The sequence below is a fragment of the Cnephaeus nilssonii genome, assembly GCF_951640355.1.
Source record: "Cnephaeus nilssonii genome assembly, chromosome: 1".
Lineage (NCBI taxonomy): Eukaryota > Metazoa > Chordata > Mammalia > Chiroptera > Vespertilionidae > Cnephaeus > Cnephaeus nilssonii.
Window position 1 is genome coordinate 30,345,311 of NC_137072.1, and position 22,599 is coordinate 30,367,909.

At 43.7% G+C, this 22,599-nt stretch overlaps 1 pseudogene across 1 annotated transcript; it reads left to right on the forward strand.

Annotated features, from left to right (window-relative positions):
- The first annotated feature begins 1,023 nt into the window (after positions 1-1,023).
- On the forward strand, positions 1,024-17,563 carry LOC307102672 (gametocyte-specific factor 1-like; annotated as a pseudogene). Its single transcript has 2 exons — positions 1,024-1,223; positions 17,003-17,563. The product of its transcript is annotated as a gametocyte-specific factor 1-like (transcript).
- Positions 17,564-22,599: the final 5,036 nt, after the last annotated feature.

The window sequence follows — 22,599 nt, forward strand, 5'->3', positions numbered from 1 at the left end:
ATGAGGGTGGGATGGCTCTGTGTGGGATTCCGGTACCGCGCTCCGTCAGCTGCAACCGTGATTGGGAGCGGAGGTGGTCACGCGCGGCCCCGGAGGGTTGGGGAGGCAGCGTGCTTGCAGCCGGAGAGCGGCTGACCTGTTCGTTACTCCCGCCGCCGTGTGGCAGCCGACGCCCCGAGGCACCATTGGACTTTGAGCCTGCGCCGGCCACGTGGGCCGGAACCAGTCGGCAGGGGCTGGGCGGGTGCGGACGCGCTGGAGGTGGACGGCCGGCTGGGGTCAGGCCCGCCCACCCGGGAGGTTGCGTAAAGTGGCCTGACCCCCGCTGCGGCGGGCGGAGGCCCGCCCGGATCTCTCCCTTGGCAGCGCCTGGGCTTGTCGTATGCGATTGTCATTTGCAACTTGTTTGTTTTGTTTTTTCTAGCCTGCCTCTTTTCTAAGGCGAAAGAACCTAACGTGTTTTAAGGAGTTCAGAAATCACTTTTTTTATCTTTTTTTCCCGCCATGTAATTCTGGCTTGGTGTTGCCCACGTGCGGCCTTAGGAAATTTAGAAGAAAAAAAGAACCATAGTATGGCCCTAGCGGGGTAGGTAGCCCAGGTGGTGCGTTCCTATAGCCAAGGTTGTGGGTTCCATGCCTGGTCAGGGCACATAGAAGAATCAACCCAGGAATGCATAAATAAGTGGAAAAACAAATCAATGGCCCACGCTGGTTTGGCTCAGTGGATAGAGCATTGGCCTGCAGACTGAAGGGTCCCGGGTTTGATTCAAGAGCACAAGCCCAGGTTGCTGCGTGCAGGAGGCAGCCAATCAATGAGTCCCATTGATGTTGCTATCTCTCTTTTCCTCTCTGAAATCAATAAAAATATTTTAATTGATGTTTCTCTCCCCCACCCTCACTCTCTCAAAGCAATAAATTAAAAAAAAATTTTTTTAATTAAAAATAATCCTTAGTAAGCACCCAGTAATGAGCTGGTGTGTGCTCATAGCATGCAGGACGACCTGGAAAGAACTCCAACTATGCATGGCCTCTGAGCAGCAAGGAGAGAATTCAGAGGTAAAGCAGTTAAAGAAATTCCCAAGAAGATATGAAGAACATCAAGATCTGAAGGAGCAGTTCTCTGGGATTTGTCTGGATCCATTGGAAGGGTTAAGGAGTTCAGTCCTCTTTCAGGAAGAGCAGGGCACAGTAAAGCAAAAAGTCCTTCCTACCCCTGAGAACAAGTAATAAAATTTATTTTTCACCTCCCTGCCAAACTAAGCAAATTACAGGGTCAAGAAAAACAAATTTTTTTAAGTTATATGCTCATTTGGGCACAGCTACCAGTGTATAATTGATGTAGCATACTGAAAAAGGTGATTGCCTGTTTTGTTTTTTAAGCTTGGCTTTTGTGCCTTGACAGTTTTACATTAAATGTCTTATCTTTGTGTCTGTATTTACCTTGCTGAAAGAGATCATTATGCTAAGAAAATGTTCTATTGGCATTATTTCTTAAGTAATTATTAATACCATTTTTATAAATGGGTATAATTAACTCATAGACTGGAAGGTTTTGTTGAAATTCTCTTTTCTCCTTCCTGGGCTTTTTCTAATCACTGATTGTAACTTGTAAACATCTGTCTAGAATTGATGAAATGACCCCATTTGGATAGGAACTGAGTATCACTGATGTAAGGTAAAAATTAAAGTGTTGTAGAAGGAAAACCTCACAGGCTAATCCCTCTAAAGATTCCCTTTACACAAAGCTGAGACTTTAGGAGAGAAATGTTAAAATAATTGCTCTGCCCTGGCTCAGTGGTGGAGCGTTAGCCTGTGCACCAAAGGGTCTTGGGTTCGATTCCTGGTCAAGGGACCTGCCTGAGTAGCAGGTGTGTGCAGGAGGCAACCAATGGATGTGTCTCTCTCACATCGATGTTTCTCCTCCCCCCGCCCCCTTCCCTTCCACTCTAAAAATCAATGGAAAAAAATATCCTGAGTGAGGATAAACAGCAAAAAAAAAAAAAGAAAATAACTACTAGAATAATAACCTATACATGTGATTAAAACACTCGATATACTGAAAGCAGGGAGCTTTCTTCAAGGCTGTTTGAAATATAATGTGCCAGAGGTTCCCCCTAAGTGTCCTCAAGTATGCCTGCTCCCTCTCTGCCACCATAAAAGGGTAGAATTTGACCCAATATATTACCCACCCTTTGTACCTCTGCAGAAAATCTTTCATCCACAGGTTTCAAGGTGTTTTTACAAACGTAAATTAATAAGCTTTCATCATCACTTTTCTCCACAGAGATGGTTCATTTAAGTAACACAGAAATTTACCTAAATGGCCTACTCAAGGTTACATGAGAAGTCCTTTCTGTGATCTGGAAATGGATATTTAAAGTTTAAAAATATGTTCTGGCCGGATAGCTCAGTTGGTTCGAGCATCGGCCAATATACCAAGGTTGTGGGTTCAATCCTCAGTCAGGGCACATACAGGAATTAACCAATGAATATATAAATAAGTGGGACAACAAATCAATGTTTCTCTCTCTCTCTCCTTCCCTTTCTCTCTCTAAAAAAGTAAAGTGTAAAAATACCTTGCAGCTCCATTGCAGATCCAAATTCATTGCATCCTTTGGCAAGTCCCACTGAAGGGAGGAATCATCTTCTTTAAAGTCTACAGCAAGGCTCCTACCATCTGGCCTTTCCTCGGTCTCACCAAGTGCCCACAAACCTGGAAACCCAGACTTCAGCCCTCCTCTTTCCCATCTTTTCTACCCCAAAAGCTGAGTGAGGACAGAACATGAATTTGTAAAAGGTTTTTTTGAGTCACTTTGATTAAATAAGTAGTTTGCCATATTTTCTTTTGTTCCCCCAAACTCTTCTATTAATCCAGTGAACAAACATTTGTTAAACACTTGTTTTATTGTCACTCGCTGTGCTAGACACAGGGAACACTATGGTCATGCTCCTGCCTTCATGGGAAGGGCAGCCTCTCCTCTTGACCTCCAGGGGGCTCCAGGCTGTCCTCCAAGCTCAGCAGCTGTTTTGGATAAGAGGCTTCTGAAGGCCAGGGAGAAGCCGGATACCCTCCTGATGTGAATCCCATGTAGAGAACGCCTCTGCAGTTAGTACACCTCCATTATCTGCTGGACCAAGTTGAGGCTTTCAAGAATATCAGCTGAGCCTGCTGGCACAGCTCAGTGGTTAAGCGTTGGCCTACAAACCAGGAGGTCATGGTTTGATTCCTGGTTTGGGGCACATGCCCGGGTTGCAGGCTTGAACCCCAGTGTGGGGCATGCAGGAGGCAGCCGATTATTCTCACTCATCACTGATGTTTCTATCTCTGAAATCAACTTTTTTTAAAAAAAATATCAGCTGAATTATGTTACCATGTTTTAAGTGAAGGATATTTCATCCATATTCAGATGGAATTACTAACTTGAAGGCATTGGATGAAATAACTGAATTTAAAGCTAGTAAGTCTCAATCTAATGAAGTTTAGTTTTATTGGCAATACAAGTCTATGGCTCTGCAGAAGGAACAAAACAAAAAAACAACAACTGGACTAATCTTCAACAGATTGAGTTCCCCTACCCCTCCAAATTATTGTCTTCTCTTGCATCTTCTACCCCACCTATTCCAGTTGCCAGGGAACTTGGTAGACAACAAATACTGTTTAGAGTGAAGTGGCTTGAAAACCACTAATTAGTTCATGTAGCAAAAGCCACAGAAGTTAGTTCCTAATAGAGGAAAACCTTGGGTGTGGGGGAAGAAGGAGGTTGGTGGAGAGAAGTGGAAAACACCATTAATATTGAAAATACTTCAGTTTCCAAAATGGCTGCAGAGTAGGTAGAAGCCACACTCACCTGCTCCCACCACCAGAGTTAAATTATAGAGCAACCAACTGAAGGCTAGCTGAACTGAAATATTGTAACAGAAGACTTACAGAAGAAGCCACAGGTGAGAAGGGCAGAGACACGGAAAGGGCTGGCCCCTGCACCCGCAGGTGGCAGCTGAGAAGCAAGAGGGATATCTTGGCTGCAAAACTCGCTCCACCCAGGCGTGCGGGTGGCAACCTCACACATGGATCCCCAACTTAGAGCAACAGAGATGGGAAGAGGAGCCTGAATAGCCTCTGGTGGTGAAAATCGGTGGGGATTCAGTCTGCTGGGGGAGAAGTGAGTCTGCTAGAGACCCAGACGCACTTCCCAGGGTCCAGCACTTGTGTTGTTACAGCACCAGCCTGGGGAATGCACTGCCTGGTCCTGCCACTGCCGGCAGCGCCACTCTACCTAACAGCGAAAGGGGTCTGCTGGCTGCAATCAGCAGGGACCTTGCTGGCGCTCCTTTTCTGGAGAAGTTCTTGGCAGACATTCAGTGATTGAACTGTGTAGCTTTGGAAAGAGAACCATTCTCCCCCATCTCAAGCACCCAGCCTGCACCCACACACGCACCTGTCACATCACTTGGCCTGGCCGTCCACTCCCTGTGGCCCCACCCTGAGGAGTTCTGTCACTCAAGGGGATCAGAGTGCCGCCCAGAGCTGGACTATCATCAGGGCGCTGTCTCCCAGGGAGGCTTTTGTCCGGGAATCAGATGGGCAGGTGCTGGGTTGTGTCTCGACATCACAAGGAAGCCACTCCTATCTCCCCTGGGAATTCAGCCCTCATATCCCCGTGGTAAGGGGAAGAAGTGTCTGCCCCCCTCCTACAGACTATTTGGATCTGCCCTTCCAAGTCCCACTGGCCCTGCCCTGCTGAGCTGAGCACCATGGGGGGTTGGGGGGAGGAAGGGCTGCTTGGAGCTGGGACATTTGGAGTGTTTCTCTCTCAAAGGCTATTTTCTGGGACTGGGACGAAGTGCTTGGCCCCCTCCTGCAGGCTCAGCTGGCACCACCCCCAATAGGAGACTTTGTTTGTTCATCCTCACCTGACGGGTTTTTCCCCATTGATTTTTAGAGAGAGTGGGAGGAGGGGAAGGAGGGAGAGAGGAAGATAGAGAGAGAGGGAGAGAGAAACATCAATGTGAGAGAGACCAGGGATCAAACCTGCACCTCAGGTATGTGCCCTTGACTGGGAATCAAACCCACATTCTTCAGTGCATGGGCTGACACTTTAACCACTGAGCAACACTTGCCAGGCAACAAAAGACTCTTTTGATCTGTCCCCGCAGCCCCAGTAGCTTTGCCCTACAGAGCTTGTTCCTGCAGAGGGGGCAGCTGGCTGCACCCAACCTGAACCTGCAGTGCTCTCCCGGGGGAGCTAGAGTTGGAGACTCTGGTAGAGACTGAGTGGTTTGGCTCCAGAGTAGGATCCACTTTCTCCTCATTGAGTGCCTGACCGTGAGGCCACCAAGTAGGGAGCCCACTAGTCCCGTCCTCCTAACCCTGGTTGCCCCCACCTACCGACCTCATGATCTGCGGAAGTGTCTGTAGGTCACGGCCAGCCTGAGCCCACTCTACAGTCTTTCTTCAGAAGGCTTTGGAGAAAGGCCAGGCAACCTCCGAGGCAGAGTAGCTGACAGGTGGAGGTGGACCTCAGGGAGCCTCAGACCTTTCAAAGATCTGTCCCCATCTCTAAATTGGAGGAAGCAAACCCTTGTACACATATTAGCCCCTCCCATGCACACCCAGGCCAGGTAGACACAGCCACAAATAGAACAAAATAGAAACAGAGGCATGGATACATGGAACAGACTGACAGCTGTCAGAGGGGTGGGGTTTGGGGGGCAGCTGGCTAAAAGAAGGGATTAAACAAACACACACACACACATCACACATAGACACAAACAACAGTGTGGTTTTAGAAAGAGGGAAAGGGGGGTGGGTAGGTGGAAGTGGACAAAGTGGCGGGGAAATGGGAATAGAAAGAGATTTTGCTTGGGGTGATGAGAGCACAATGCAGTGTGCTGATGATGTTTTATTGAGTTATACCTTTGAAACCTGTATGGTTTTGTGAACCATTGGCCCCAAATAAATTCAATGAGAGAGAGAGAGAGAGAGAGAGAGAGAGAGAGAGAGAGAGAGAGAGAGAGAGAGAGAACACAAGAAAATAATTCAAATCTTTATACAGAGCAAGAGCCCCCTGGGAGTCTTATTTATACTTGGGTATTTGGGAATAATTGGTGATTCGTTTTTACTAAGCCTCCACCTACACTTTAAAAAGCAACAGGCTGAGCCCTAGCTGGTTTTGCTCAGTGGATAGAGCATCAACCTGTGAACTGAAAGGTCCCAGGTTCGATTCCAGTCAAGGGCACATGCCCAGGTTGTGGGCTCAATCCCCAGTGGGGAGCTTGCAGGAGGCAGCCGATCAATGATTCTCTCTCATCATTGATGTTTTCATCTCTCTCTCCTTCTTCCTTCCTCTCTGAAATCAATAAAAATATACTTAAAAAATAAAAAATAAAAAGCAACAGGCTGAGTCCAGGGAAGAGAAAATTAGAGTGAACCTTAGTCCAGGCCATCTTTCTCTGTCATGAACTACTGCAACAGTTGCTCAACTAGTCTTCCCCTGTGTGTTCTGACCATTATCTTAAAATGTGAATCTGATCATATTCATGCTTTTGCCTATCTTTTACATTTAGAATAAAATGCAAATCCTTTAATTTGGCCTAAAAGGCATTGTTTAATCCAGCCTCTGCATCTCTCTCCAACTTCACCTTACTAGTCTTCTTGCTCACTACACTCCAAACTAGTCTTTCAGTTCCTTAATCTGGTCAAGCTTTTAACCATTCAGGGCCTTTGCACTCTTGTGTTTCCCATAGCTACCAACCCTCACTTCTTCCCACTGCTGGTTTTTTCCACTTCCTTAAGTTTCAGCTTAAAAATCTTTCCTGACCACCTTGTCTAAAGTAAGTTCCTCTCAACTTTTATGCTCTATCAGCACCTGCTTACTTGTTTCATTGCTTTTTATCGAGTTGGTAATCATTTTCTTTTCTTGGTTTTTGTCTGCCTGCCAGTTAGAATGTAAACTCCATGAGGGCAGGGATATTACCTATCTTGTGACAATATGATGCCCCTAACACCCAGAACAGTGCTGAGTACCTGGCAGATAATGAGTAGATATGTGATGAATGAAAAAGAGACCTGGAAATTGATCCCTCGATCAACAAGGGGAAAAATGTGATGAAATAGGTACCAGTTCCTCTTTATATTTTTGAGAAGTGCAGCTGCTCTTATAGCAGAAGATACTAAAATTAGTGTAGAAGTTCTGAATGATAGGGATCTAAAACCTGGATAGCTAATGCTGAAGATAAAACATCATAGGACATCTAGAAAAAATATTTAATGAAGTTCCAAAAATATATATTTCCTGGTTTCTGATAGATCGTTTACCCACCGCACCTGCACAAACTGTTCATCTGCTCTCCTTCCCCACCTCAGCAGTTACTGGTTCCACTCTGGGCCCAATCCAGCTGTATAACGAACCACCCCAAAACTTAGTGGCTCAAAAAACCACCTAGCCCAGCTGGCAGCTCAGTGGTTGAACATCGACCTATGAACCAGGAGGTCACGGTTCGATTTCTGGTCAAGGAATGTGCCCGGGTTGTGGGCTCGATCCCAGTGTGGTGCATGCAGGAGGCAGCCCACCAATGATTCTCTCTAATCACTGATGTTTCTATCTCTCTCTCCCTCTCCCTTTCTCTCTGAAATCAATAAAAATGTATTTTTTTAAAAAACACCTAGAGGCTTAAAAGCCTCTTTTGGTTTCGTAAACTGAATGGGCTTAAGTGGGTAGGAATTGCTTGGCTCTATGATGCAGTTGTAGTTAGTGGCTGAGGTGGGGTCATCTGTAAGTTGTCTGTAGACGGGACAAGACATCTAAGATGGCACACTCACACAGCAGACAGCTGGTGCTGGCTGTTGGCTGGGAGCTCAGCTGGGTCTGCCAATGAGAGCAGCTATGTATGTGTGACCTCTCCATTTGGCTTCACTTCTCAAAGTGTGGTGGTTGTGTTCCAGGAGTACAAGTTCCAAGAAGTAAGAAATGGAAGCTTCTGGTCTCTTAGTGCCCAGAAACTAGCACAATGTCCTTTCTACCATTTTCTGTTTGTCAAAGCAGTTACAGAAATCACCCAAATTCAAAAGGCGGAGCTATAGATCCCACCCATCAATGGGAAGAGAGCCAGTGAATCTGTAGCCATCTTTAATCTGCCATAATACCCCATTACGTTCTGGCCATTCCACCTTATAAAATCCTTCCAATCCTTCTTTTCAAATTCACTGCTGCTACCCTAGTATAGACCACCATCAAATTCTCTCCTAGATAATTGCAAAAGCTTCCTGATTGGACACCTGACCTTCAATTTGGTAGTCTCAAACCTGTTCTCCATATTATGACCCAAATGATCTTCATAAAAATCAAAAGTGACTGCCCTGGCCAGTGTGCCTTAGTTGGTTGAGCATGGTTCCACACCGAAGGGTTGCTGGTTCGATTCCCAGTCGGGGCACATGCCCAGGTTTCGGGCTTGATCTCTGATAGGAGGCGTGCAGGAAGCAGCCGATGAATAGTTCTTTTCATCGATGTTTCTCTCTCTCCCTCTCCCTTCCTCTCTCTCTCTAAAAAAAAAAGGGGGGGGGGAGAAAACAAGAAATTAAAGGTGACTGAATTGACCATGTATTTAAAATCTTTCATGGGTTTCCAGCTTTCCAACTTAATGGCTCCCACATAGAAGGATGGTGAGAAGGGCCGTTCTGCCATCAATGAGGTAGTGACCAGAGAATACACCATCAACATTTACAAGCCCATCCATGGAGTAGATTTCAAGAAGTGTGATCTTCAGACTTTTAAAGGGATCCAGAAATTTGCCATAAAGGATATAGAAACTCCAGATGTGCACATTCACCAGGCTCCAAAGCTGTCTGGGAAAAAGAAATAAGGAATGTTCCATACCATATCCTGGTGTGGTTGTCTAGAAAATCTAATAAGGATGAAGATTCACCAAACAACCTCTATACATTGATTACCTATGTTCCGGTCAAAAATCTACAAACATCCCTGGCTGGTGTTAATCAGTGGTTAGAGCACCGGCCCAAGCACTGAAGGGTCTCGAGTTCGATTCCCAGTTAAGGGCACATACCTGGATTGCAGGTTCCATCCCTAGTCCCATCGGGGCGCATGCAGGAGGCAACCAATCAATGTGTCTTTCTCACATTGATGTTTCACTTTCTCTCTCCCTCCTTCCTTCCCACTCTCTCTAAAAATTAATGGAGCCTGGCCAACTGCATAGCTCAGTGGTTGAGCATCAATCTATGACCCAGAAGGTCACAGTTCGATTCCTGGTTAGGGCACATGCCCGGGTTGCAGGCTCAATCCCCCGTGTGGGGCATGCAGGAGGCAGCCAATCGATGATTCTCTCTCATCATTGATGTTCCTATCTCTCTCTCTCTCCCGCTTCCTCTCTGAAATCAATAAAAATGTATTTAAAAAATCAAATCAAATAAAATTATTAATAAAAATATCCTTGAGTGAGGACTAACAAAAAATAAAAATAATAAAATAAATAAATACTAAAAAAAAATCTACAAGCAGTTAATGTGGATGAGAAATAACTGCTGATTGTTGACTAAAGTTATAAAACTGAGTTTCCAGTTTATGTCCTTTGCCTATATTTTATTCGAATAAGCATAGTTTGCTTATAGAACTATAAATGCATTAACAAATTCAGAATATAAAAACTATCATAGTTGATTTGAATAATGATACCCACTGACCATATGTCTTTAGGTTTGGTTTATGATGTTTATTTGTTATTGACCTGTAGATATTTTAATTTTTATATAATTAAATATTTCAATGCTGTCTTTTTAAACAACTGCCTTTGAATAAATAAAATAAAATAAAATCTTTGGGGGGGACAATGGTAAGATATGTACACATATAATTCCTTAATAAAAAATGAAAAAAATAATAAAATAAAATATTTTCATTGCTCTTAGAATAAAATCCAAACATCTGATCATTTCCTAAGATGAGTGAATGATCTGGCCCTCAATTACCTGGTCAACCACATCTCTCACCACAACCCTCCTCCACCCCTCACCACATTTTCTGTTTCATTGCTGTATTAGTCATGTCCCGTCAGACAAAGAGAAACACTCTAAGTATTTTAAAGGGGCAATATAGGGAATTGGTTTCAAAATGTGAAAGGGCCAGAGGGGCAAAAAAGATAAGGTTACCCAGGAGTTAGGAACTGCCTGAAACTCTAGGCTGGAGCAGGAGGGGGGACGGTGTTACCAATGCTCATGACTGCTGTGCTGCTCAGCCCACCCACAGCCATTACTGCCACTGCTGGAGCCAGTGCCACCACTGCTGCTGGGGCCCAGCAGTCCCCACTCACTGGATGCGACTGCCGCCCCAACTGGGGATGCTACCGACAGCAGGGGGGCATGGCTTCTCTCCCTCCTGCCTCCAGCCGTCCACCAAGGCTTTCCATTGACAGAGTCTCTCTAGAAACCACTTGGCAGAGGGATCTGGGCAGTGTGGTTTGCTGACTCAGCCCCCTGAGATAGAGCAGGAATGGAGCTGAGAGCCAATAGACAGACGATTAGCAATGCTGCTCTAAACCTTTCACCAGGCTCTTTCCCTTCCACATATACTTTTCCCCGTCTGCAGTGTTCTCACCTAGCCTTCTACTTGACCTTGCTTTCTTCTGCTTGTCAGAATTCTCAGTGCAGATGTCACTTCTTCCAGGAATCTTTCTTTAATTCCCAACCCAGATTATGTTCTGTTCGGGGTTACCACAGTACTCTCTATCACCCTTCTCTTAACATTAATTACTTGGGTTGTAATTGGATGTTTGCTGCTCTGTAGTCTTACCAAGTTGTGTTCCTCTGAAGGGTAGAACTCTACTTTTTCACCCTTTTTTTCTAACCATCTAGAACATAGGAGACACTGAATAAATATTTAATGCAGGGTTCATCAGCTGGGAGGTAGTTATGATGGCTCTAAACAGTCTATGAATCCTCAGATCTGTGTGCAAAAGACAGTGCACATAGACATTTCTGAGAGAGGACCCACCATCAGATTCCCAAAGGGGTCAAGGACTCCTAAATGATTAAGAAACCATTTGTGTTTGGATAAAGAAATGAATTCACAATAACGAATTCACAATATTCCTAAGACTTAGATAAGGAAAAATGTAACTTCCATAATGAAACTGAGTATCAAAGACCATTTCAGTGGCTTACCCTAGATCACAATTGAATTCCTGTATATAGAGAAATGAAATCAGTACCAAGACTGATGAGATACATGGAAATACAAAATAAGATGCAAAATAGAAGTCATTGTGGAGCTGTGTAAATAATGACCAGGAGTTGGTGCAAGGGGTGGGGCTCAGTGTAGTGGCAGAGCAGGTAAGCCAGGTGTCCTGGTTCCCAGAAGACTCATAAGCAAAATGCCAGCATGTTCTACATTCCTTTGCCTTACAAAGAGCTTTTAACTCATTCTAGCACCTAATTGTAGAGAAGTTGTGGGGAAGCAACAAGGCTTTCAAGGAAAAGTAATGAAAATGAATTATTTCATTTTACTTATTTGTTCAATCCTAGAAGACTGACCAATCTCTAAGCTGCATGAGCCTTAATATCTCTTAAGTCACTGTAAAATAATTTACTTGAATGTTTCTTGTATTAATTTAACTTACTTTGGTTTTAAGTAACAAAAACCCATGTCAGGCTATCTTAAGTATAAAAGGAGAATATATTAGAAGGATAAAGGGGCAAAAATGTACTCAGGTCTCTGGGAGGAAGTGGAATCAGGAATTTCTGTATCTAAGCTCAGCTCCTCTCGGTACCACTTCATTATTTTCTCTCTGTACAGGCCGAGTCTGTCTGTTTCCCTGGGATGTGGAGTATAGACGGCTGGCAGCCCCAGTCAACTGAGTTACATTTTGTCTTTTCAGGTGCTCACACTGCAGCAAGGTTTCTCAGCCTCACACTCTTTGTGGTGAGGGCAGGCCGGTGCATTGTAGGGTGTTTAGCAGCATCCCTGGCCTCACCTGTGAGATGCCGTAACACGCAACCTCTCCCCTGCCCCAGTGTGACAATCAAAATGTCTCTAGATGTTGCCAGTGTTCCTGGGGGCAAAGAACACCTCCAGTGAGAGCCACTGGTCTAGACTATGTAGGTTTTCATAATTCAACATCAAATTTCCAGAAGAGAGAATCTGATTGGCCTATCTCGGGTGCTATGTCCAACTTGATCCAATTAACTTGATCCAACAGCTAGGACAAAGAGTCAAGTGGCAGAAATCCAGGAATCCACACCTGTGGGAGGGGTGGTTAGTTCCCAGGAAAGAGGGATGGACAGATACTCCAGTAGGTGTGCGTTACATTTCCTTAACTCTAGAAGGAAGGTGTTCTAGCCTGACTCTATCGCCTATATTTATAGGTGGTTTAGGGGAACTTTTTTTCATAGGTGTATTTATTACATAAATATATACCTTTAAAATTTTACATCCAATCTTCCACTATCAGGCTTTTGAAATACAAATAGCTGATTTTTTTTTCATTTATTTCTTCAACAATTATTTATTGTGTCTCCTCTATGCCAGGCACTGGGCTAGGGCTTAGTGAGCTAAGTAGACTGGGTCCTATCTACACAGAAATTACATTTTAATTCCAGATTTATTTGTTTAATGATTGCAATGGTATAGCCTACTTTGGATTGGGCTTTTTTTTTTCTTCCAAAGCCACTTTACCTTTGAAACCTAATTACTACTTCTAATTTTAAAGTTTTAAAATCAATTCTCCTCTCTATACCACTGTAGGGTTATCTGCCTGTCAGAACTGAATATTAATCTTGGCACTCTTAGCAGTGGTTTGGGAACAGATGCCTGTGTTTACTGAAAGAGTCACAATTTTGACCACTGAATCTCAGTTGCCCATGGCCCTGGAAAAAAATTCCAAGGTTAGTCTTGATTCCTATCAGAAATATATATTATATATGAAACAAAGTATTAGGAAAAACATCTTGACTTTCCGCAGATAACAGAAAAATAACTTATTGGGTTAGCCAGCAAATAAGTATTTACTATGCAGTGAAGAATATAAGAATGACTTTGTTAGATTAAAAATAAGTTGGGCCCTAGCCGGTTTGGCTCAGTGGATAGAGCATCGGCCTAGGGACTGAAGGGTCCCAGGTTCGATTCCGGCCAAGGGCATATGCCTAGGTTGTAGGCTCCATCCCCAGTAGGGGGTGTGCAGGAGGCAGCCAATCAATGATTCTCTCTCATCATTGATGTTTCTCTCCTCTCTCTCCCTCTCCCTTCCTCTCTGAAATCAATAAAAAAATATATATTTTTTAAAAAGTTGGGTTGCCCTAGCCAGTTTGGCTCAATGGATAGAGCGTCCGCCTGGGGACCAAAGGGTCCCGGGTTCGATTCTGGTCAAGGGTACATACTGTGGTTGCTCATTCCTCCCCGGCCAGGGCCCTGATTGGGGCGTGTGCAGGAGACAACCAATCAATGTGTTTCTCTCACATTGATGTTTCTCTCTGTCTTTCCCTTCTCTCTTCCACTCTCTCTAAAAAGATCAATAGAAAAATATCCTCGGTTGAGGATTAACAACAAAACAAACAAAAAAACTGGGTTTATAGCTACTAATGTTGCCCCATTTCCCAAAACAGCATGCTACTCCTCTAGTCCTGTGTAATCTTCCTTAGTATCCCCAGTGTATTGGGAGACACTGGAGGCTCACGTGTTTTTCAAGGAGAGAGTTCCATGGTCATATAAGTTTGAGAAATGCCGCCTGTCATATCCTCCTTTGAGAGAGTCACATTGAAGATGTCAAGGGCTCTGAGAAGTTTTCATTGCCAGAGCCGTTCTGGAGAGAAATCTGGTAATATTTAATCAATTTAACATGTGTGAATCTTATGTCCTAGCTCTCTCTTCCTGGGTACATAGGGAAAAAGAAATTTTCTGGTGTATAATGTACTAAAATGTTCATCAATTTCTAATATATGGTAGCCAAGAGTTGAGGAGGTAACCTTCATGCAGCAGTCAGAAGGATTAAACTACAATGTAGCCAAGTGGAGGCAGTTGAAAACAGTGTTGAGAAAGTGAGAAACAGAATGAGATTTCTAGTACAATACCATTACTGTAAAATTTAAAGACACATGCATATCTTGATATCATGTTCAAAATATACTTACCAAGTCGAAGCTGAACTGTAACGGCATTCATTAGAGTGGGTGCGAGTGTGTGTGGGGGGGAGGAGGTTTGAGGAGGGAGTAGGAAGACAATAATAAAATAAAAGACTGAATTTGAGATGACATTTCACAATTGAGCACATGCCTTTAACTTGATCCCCTCCCCAAAGTCTGCTAAAATGGCATTAAAGGATTAAAAGGGATATAAACTCAAGTGTTCAAAGAGAATGAAAAAGATCAGCTGTTAAAAGAAGGTAATGAAATTTTGAAAGAAAGCAGATGGTCAAATCTAACTGACCTCACAGGCCAGAGAAAGTGGAAACCTAAGGGCCTGCATGGAGTTAAGACATTAAGAAGCAAACTCATTCCAGCGAGAGGACCCAGGAAGACCAGGGGTTGCAGAGAAAAGGTACCCAGAAGGTCAGGCCATGAGTGGGGGTGGAAACAGAACCGGTTGTGTACAAGGAGCATTGGGTGCCTGGCTCCCCTCCACCATCAAGGCAGGCAGTTGGCCGTGGACAGGTTGAGGCAGAAAGATCCTGATTCTGGCACACGGGGCACAGAGGGAAAAAACATGCCACATCCACACAAATGGGATTCTGGTGCCAGATGTTGATAACGAGGAGGCAGGGAGGCACATGGCAAATCTCTGTACCTCCTGCTCAATTCTGCTGTGAATCTGAAACTACTCATTGATTGGCTGCCTCCTGCATGCCCCCTACTGGGGATTGAGCCCGAAATCCAAACCTGTGCCTTCGACCGGAATCGAACCCGGGACCCTTCAGTCTGCAGGCTGACGCTCTATCCATTGAGCCAAACTGGCTAGGGCCAGAAGTTTCTTTTTTATTTTTATTTATTGATTGGTTTTAGAGAGAGAGGAAGGGAGAGAGAAACATCTATTCATTGTTACACTTATTTATACACTCATTGGTGGATTCTTGTATGTGTCCTGACCAGGGTTTGAACCTGCAACCTTGGCATATCTGGACGATGCTCTAACCAACTGAGCTACATGGCCAGAGCTAAACCAGATTTTTTTTTGTTGTTGTTAATCCTCACCTGAGGATATTTTTCCATTGATTTTTGGGGAGAGTGGAAGAGAGAGGGAGAGACAAAGAGAAACATCAATGTGAGAAAAACACATCGATTAGTTGCCTCCTGCACAAGCCCTGACCAGGGACTGGGCTGGGGAGGAGCCTTCAACCAAGGTACATGCCCTTGACCGGAATCCAACCCGGGCCCTTTGGTCTGCAGGCTGCTCTATCCACTGAGCAAAACCAGGGAGGGCCCAGAGCATTTTTTAAAACTTCTGGTTTAGCCCTAGCTGGTTTGGCTCAGTGGATAGAGTGTCAGCCTGCGGACGAAAGGGTCCCGGGTTGGAGTCCAGTCTCTGGTCAAAGGCACATACCTTGGTTGCAGGCTCCTCCCCAGCCCAGGCCCTGGTCAGGGCTTGTGCAGGAGGCAACTAGTCCATGTGACATATCCATGTTTCTCTCTGTCTCTCCTTCTCTCTTCCACTCTCCCTAAAAATCAATGGAAAAAATATCCCCGGGTGATGATTAACAATAAATAAATAAATAAATAAATAAATAAATAAATAAATAAAGTATTAAAAATGCTTTGGGACAGAATTTCATTTTAACAAAATAAAATACAGCATTTTCACTTTTAAAAAATAACAGGTTTAGAAGTTGGGTCAGTGAGCTGCGAGGTTCACCCTGGATTGTGGAAGCACCTCCTCTGGTACCCACACCTCTTCTCTTCCCTATTTTTCTTGCTCTTTTCTCCCGTGGCACCTTTGACACTTTTCCAAATTACTGACCTGGGAAGGTAGAATCTGCCTATGTGTGCTGTTTGGAAACGTGGCATAATTAGGTGTTTCCATACTCTGGAATGTACCATGACCTTCCTTCCCCTGCCTCTCTCTCTGCCCACTCAGTGCTGTCAAATGGTGGTTTTGTCAGGGCTCTCCAGGGGTCCTGCCACCCAAGTGCCAAAAAAAATCCTCCTAGTGTGGAGTAAAAGTGACCTGGGATGTGGACTTGCGGGGCATGCCTAGCTGTGCAGTACTGCTTCATTCAGCTCATCCACGTGCCTCCCAGGAAAACTGCTCTGAAGATTGGCATCTTGCTCAAACAGCTTTAGCTGCATATTGAGGTCACTTGGCACATGCCCTTTGTGGGAAGTGTCTGGGTATCCTGTGGTGCACAAGACCCCTCCCCTTCCTTCACGTGAAGCACGAAGCTCACCTTGACCAACTCTGTGGCTTAGCCTAGTTTGAAGGAGAGAAATCGTCTGCCGTAGACTCTTGACATTAAGAACCTAACGTTTCCACAATGTTAGAAAACTTACATTGCAGATTTCACCCACCAAAAGCCAATGTTTCCTATATTTTTTAAATTAATTTTTGATTTAAAAATAACACACTTTTTAAAAATAGATAATAAGTGTATACAGTGGAAAGCAGCATGTGTTCCATCTCCCCACACGTCCATTCCTCACTGTTAAGTTTCTTATGTCTCCTTCCAGAAACATTCTATTCACACACAAGCATACATCCACCTTTTTATAGATGCACGGTAATACCAAGGGCAGCATAGGTAACATTATTCTGCTCCTTCCTTTTTTCACTTAACAACATACTTTACAGATGGTTTTTTTTCTGCACATATAGATCTCATTGTAACAGTTGTATAGCATTCTACTATTCAGCTATACGTTTTTTAGGTTATAGCATACTGTATATTAAAGCATCGAAGGTAGAAAGTTTGGAGACACCTAGATAAAACAGTAACCTGCAGCCCTGGCTGAGTAGCTCCATTGGTTAGAGCATCGTCCCGAAACACCAAGGTTGCAGGTTTGATCCCTGGTCAGGGCACAGACAAGAATCAACCAGGGTGTGGAGGTGACTGTGGGGAGAGCGTGTCCTGACTCAGGACTTGGATTCAGCTATTTAATTTCCAACATGGAAAAAACTTACATTGATTCCCTGGGCCCTGAAAAGCTATTACAATGTCCCTATGATAAAAACCACCAGATCAGAGTCTGCAGGTTTCCTTATCATCTTATCAAGTGCAGAAATAATCATTCTGATGTCACAAATTGGCAGCTTGTCTCTTCAATGCTCGCCATCAGATTCCTCGGACCGAAATCAGTCATTATACTGCAAGCTGTGATGACAAAAGTTGCATAGAGCAAGACATCGTCAGCCAAACCAGGAACCTTGGACAAGAGATTCTGGCTGAGAGCACATGGCAGTGCCCTCCTTGTAATGAAGATTGGGATAAAGGATTGTGGGAATAGACCAGCATCCCATTTGTCTGGGGCACAGCCAACTACTGTGTCAATAACAGCCCTGCAAGCAATATACTAGTAGTTATGGAACGTAAGAGTAACCTGACCTGTGTGGCTCAGTGGTTGAGGATCGACCTATGAACCAGGAGGTCAAGGTTCGACTCCCTGTCAGGGCACATGCCCAGGTTGTGGGCTCAATCCCCAGTGTGGGGTGTGCAGGAGGCAGCCAATCAATGATTCTCTTTCAGCATTGATGTTTCTCTCTCTCTCTCTCACTCTCTCTCTTTCCCCTCTCCATTCCTCTCTGAAATCAATAAAAATATATTTTTAAAAAGAGAATCAACCACTGAATGCATGAATAAGTGGAATAAATGGAACAGATTGATGTTTCTTCTTTCTCTCTCTTTCCCAGAGAGGACGGGTGATGAAGTGTGGGCGTAGAAAGGCCTCTATGGGGTAACGCATTTTTTCTGCTGGTGTTTTTTTGTTTTGTTTTGTTTTAATATATTTTATTGATTTTTTTACAGAGAGGAAGGGGGAGGGATAGAGAGTTAGAAACATCCATGAGAGAGAAACATCGATCAGCTGCCTCCTGCACACCTCCTACTGGGGATGTGCCCACAACCAAGGTACATGCCCTTGACCAGAATCCAACCTGGGACCTTTCTGTCCGCAGGCCAACGCTCTATCCACTGAGCCAAACCAGTAAGGGCCTTTGCTGGTATTTTGTCTGAGTGACAGGTAAGTGCAGATATATGCAGGGTCCAAAGTTATTGGGTTTTTTTGTTTTTGTTTTTGTTTTTGAATGTCCAAGGGAGCTGGTGCTTCTCTCCATGAAGGTGGGTCTTCATTTCAGGGTCAGACCTGGAATCCGGGCTGCTTTTGCTTGAACCATTCTTCGTGGGGGTGTTACTGTGATTTAGAGGCCGGGATAAAGTGCTATTATCAAAGGACTGTGCGTTCCCTGCCCGATCACGGAGGGCCTGCACAGCATCCCCGAAGGCCACAAGTTAGTGGGCAGGAACAAAGCTGTTGTTGTATGGATGAAGTAGTTAGAAAACACGTTTTTCTCTGTGGTGAACTGCAAAGATTTCTTTCCATTTCACAAGCAACCTGTTTCATGTCTGAGGGGTAGTGGGCCCTCATGTTCCCTCAGGTCTAAACTGCATGCTGCAGAGAGTGGGGAAACGGGAAGGCGAGGGGCCACTGGTTGCCCTGAGCCCCAAGTTTAGGTTGACCAAGTGTTCAGGCCAAATCAGAAGCTTTTTCCTGTGGGTCCTGGCCGGGTAGGACAGTGAGTTAGAGCATCGTCCCACTACACGAAGGTTGCCCGTTCCATCCCCGTGGAACAACAAGCCTCTCTCTCTCCCTCTCTCTCTCTCTCTCTCTCTCTCTCTCTCTCTCTCTCTCTCTCTCAAAAGAAGAAGTCTTCCTGGCAATCCCTTGATGACTGAGGAGAGAATCACAGAACCAAATGGCATGCTCTTCCCGGAAGGTCTCACTGCTGCACTTGGTCTGGAGGAGATACAGCAGGACCAGTTCTGCCATTGTCCACCCCTCCCCCCATTCCTTGCACTTCCTCCCTCATTGTCAAGCCCTCATTCAAATGCCCAGCTAAACCTTTCTGTTAATAAACACCTGACCACTCCTGGCTTCTCTTCTTCACTAATACCATGCCTCCCGTTTTGTATTCCATTGTTCCGTTCTTGCAAGGTCTTCTGACACAAAATAAAACTACTATTTTCAGGTTCTATTTGGCCAGGCACTGGCTCATTTAATCCTTGTAATTACCACATAAGTAGGTATTACTAAATCTGGTATACAGTTAAGGAAACAGACTCAGAGAGATTGGGATTTGGCCAAGGTAAATGGCTGGTGAGTGGTGCAATAGGATTCAAACCCTAAATTTCATGTTCAGTAAACTTTATTACCCTACTAATAAACCAGGTATTGGAGAAATTATCCCTCCGGAGTGACATAATGTCTCAATAGGGTAAAAATAACAGATTTTTGTGGTAGTAATGGTATACAGTGAGTCTTCACCTAATGGCATCAATAGGTCCTTGGAACCTATTGATAAATATAAACAAGTAAGATTCTTATTTTCCAACCTGCTGATTCCATTTAAGGGTCAAGAGTGGCCAGAGTCCTCCAGGAAGCTCAGGGCCAAGGTGGGGACCCACCCTGGACAAATAGCCCTCCCATCAGAGGGCCACTTTTTTAAATCTATCAACAAGTGAACCTAAAAATCAAATGAATAAAAAATCTGATGAACAGAATAAACTGGTGAATGGAAGAGAAGCGGGAGCATGGAAAGAGAGTGGACTGACAATTCTCAGGGATAAGAGGGTGTGGGGGGTGCAGGAAGAGATTGGACAAAAATCTTACACCTATGGACGAGGAGAGCATGGGGTGGGGGGTGAATCTATTTTGATGTTTAGATTCACTTACTAGACAGGGGATAATGTAGGCAGGACATTAATGTGAAGTGAACTTCTTTGGGATGTGGGAGGAAACCGAGTGCCCAGAGGAAACCATGCAGACATGGGGAGAACATACAGATGACACCGAATGAGCACAGATGCATTGAAGTCACTTCCTTCACTGTCCCCTTATCTTATACAGCAGGTCTCTGACTTAAGATTTTTTAAAAATTAAATTTAAAAAATGTTATTGATCTTTTTTAGAGAAAGTATGAAACATTGATTTGTTGTGTCACTTTTTATGCATTCATTGGTTGATTCTTTAAAAAAAGTAGGTTTTTATTGGTTTTAGAGAGAGAGCAAGGGAAAGGGAGAGAAACATCAATTGACTGCCTCTTGCACAGTCCCGATTGGGGATCAAGCCCAAAACCTGGGCATGTACCCTGACTGGAATCGACCTGGTGACCTCTTGGTGCACAAGTTAATGCTCAATCAACTGAGCCACACCTGCCAGGACCATTGGTTTGTTCTCCTATGTACCCTGACCGGGGATTGAACCTGCAACCTCAGCATAAGGGGATGCAGCTCTAACCAACTGAGCTAAAGTCATAAGTTTTTGACATTACGATGATGTGAAAGCGATACACCTTCAGCAGAAACCGGCCAGGCTAAGCTACGAAGTTTGGTAAGTTGAGTGTATTAAATGCATTTGACTTGCCCTGGCCAGTATGCCTCAGTTGATGTCCCATGCACCAAGAGACCACTAGTTCAATTCCAGGTCAGGGCTATATAAGAATCAACAAATGAAATGAATGCATACATAAATAAGTGGAACAACAAATCAATGTCTCTCTATCTCTAAAAATCAATAAAAAAAAATTGGGGGTTATATTCACTTGCAATTATACCCACTGAGTGGAATCCTACATGGCAGTTAAAAAATATGAAGTAGGTATATAAAGTACTAGCATGGAAGGATATCCAAGATATAGTTATGAGAAAAGTGAAAGTAAATTTCAAAAAGTACTTAAGTACAGTCATATTTTCTTATTGTACCCTTCCCTCAACCTGTATTTGATTGCAACATACAGAGAAAGTTCTGGAAGCTGTCCACTAAGCCATTAACTCTAGTTGTTCCTGGGAAAGGGGAGAATAGGGAACTTTCCCTTTTTGTGTTCCTATTTCTATGTTGTTTGCAGTCTTAAAAAAAAAAAAATATATATATATATATATATATATATATATATATATATATATATGTGTGTGTGTGTGTGTGTGTGTGTGTGTGTGTGTGTGTATGTGTGTGTGTGTGTATATATATATATATATCCCTATTTTAATAAACATTTAACATCTATTCTTTTTTTTCTTAAGAATAAACTGTTTTATTTTTTGTCGTTCTTTAGAAATTCTCCTTGTTTTATTCTTTTTAAAAAATCTTTATTGTTCAGATTATTACAGATGTCCCTCTTTTTTCCCCCCATAGCTCTCCTCCACCCGGTTCCTACCCTACACCTTGCCCTCGCACCCCCACCACTGTCCTCGTCCATAGGTGTAAGATTTTTGTCTAATCTCTTCCTGCGCACCCCCCCATACCCCCTTAACCCCCAAGAATTGTCAGTCTGCTCCCTTTCCATTCCCCTGATTCTATTCCATTCACCAGTTTATTCTGTTCATCAGATTTTTTATTCATTTGATTTTTATATTCACTTGTTGATAGATATGTATTTGTTGTCACTTCGTTGTTCATAATTTTTTATCTTTACCTTTTTCTTCTTCTTCCTCTTCTTAAAGAATACCCTTCAGCATTTCATATAATACTAGTTTGGCGGTGATGAACTCCTTTAGCTTTTTCTTTTTTTTTTTTTTTCAATTTTTTTATTAAGGTATTATATGTGTACATATCTTACCATTGCCCTCCCCATACCCCACTCCCATATATGCCCCCACCCCCCAGAGTTTTGCATCCATTGGTTATGCTTATATGCATGCATACAAGTCCTTTGATTGATCTCTTATCTCCCCCACCTCTCCCTAACCTTCCCCTTGTAATTTGACAGTCTGTTTGATGCTTTACTGTCTCTGTATCTATCTTTTTGTTCAAGTTTATAATGTTCTTTATTATCCATAAATGAGTGAGATCATGTGGTATTTTTCTTTCATTGACTGACTTATTTCACTTAACATAATGTTCTCCAATTCCTCCCAGGTTGCTGCAAATGATGAGAATTCCTTCTTTTTTATGGCAGCATAGTATTCCATTGTGTAGATGTACCACAGTTTTCTGATCCAGTCATCTGCTGACGGGCACCTAGGCTGTTTTCAAATCTTAGCTATGGTGAATTGCGCTGCTATGAACATAGGGGTGCATATATCCTTTCTAATTGGTGTTTCTAGTTTCTTCGGATATATTCCCAGGAGTGGGATTACTGGGTCAAATGGGAGTTCCATTTTCAGTTTTTTGAGGAAACTCCATACTGTTCTCCACAGTGGCTGCACCAGTCTGCAATCCCACCAGCAGTGCACGAGGGTTCCTTTTTCTCCGCATCCTCGCCAACACTTGTCGTTTGTTGATTTGTTGATGATAGCCATTCTGACAGGTGTGAGATGGTACCGCATTGTTGTTTTGATTTGCATCTCTCGGATAATTAGTGACGTTGAGCATGTTTTCATGTGTCTCTTGGCCTTCCTTCTGTCTTCTTTTGAAAAGATTCTATTTAGGTCTGTTGCCCATTTTTTTATTGGATCATTTAT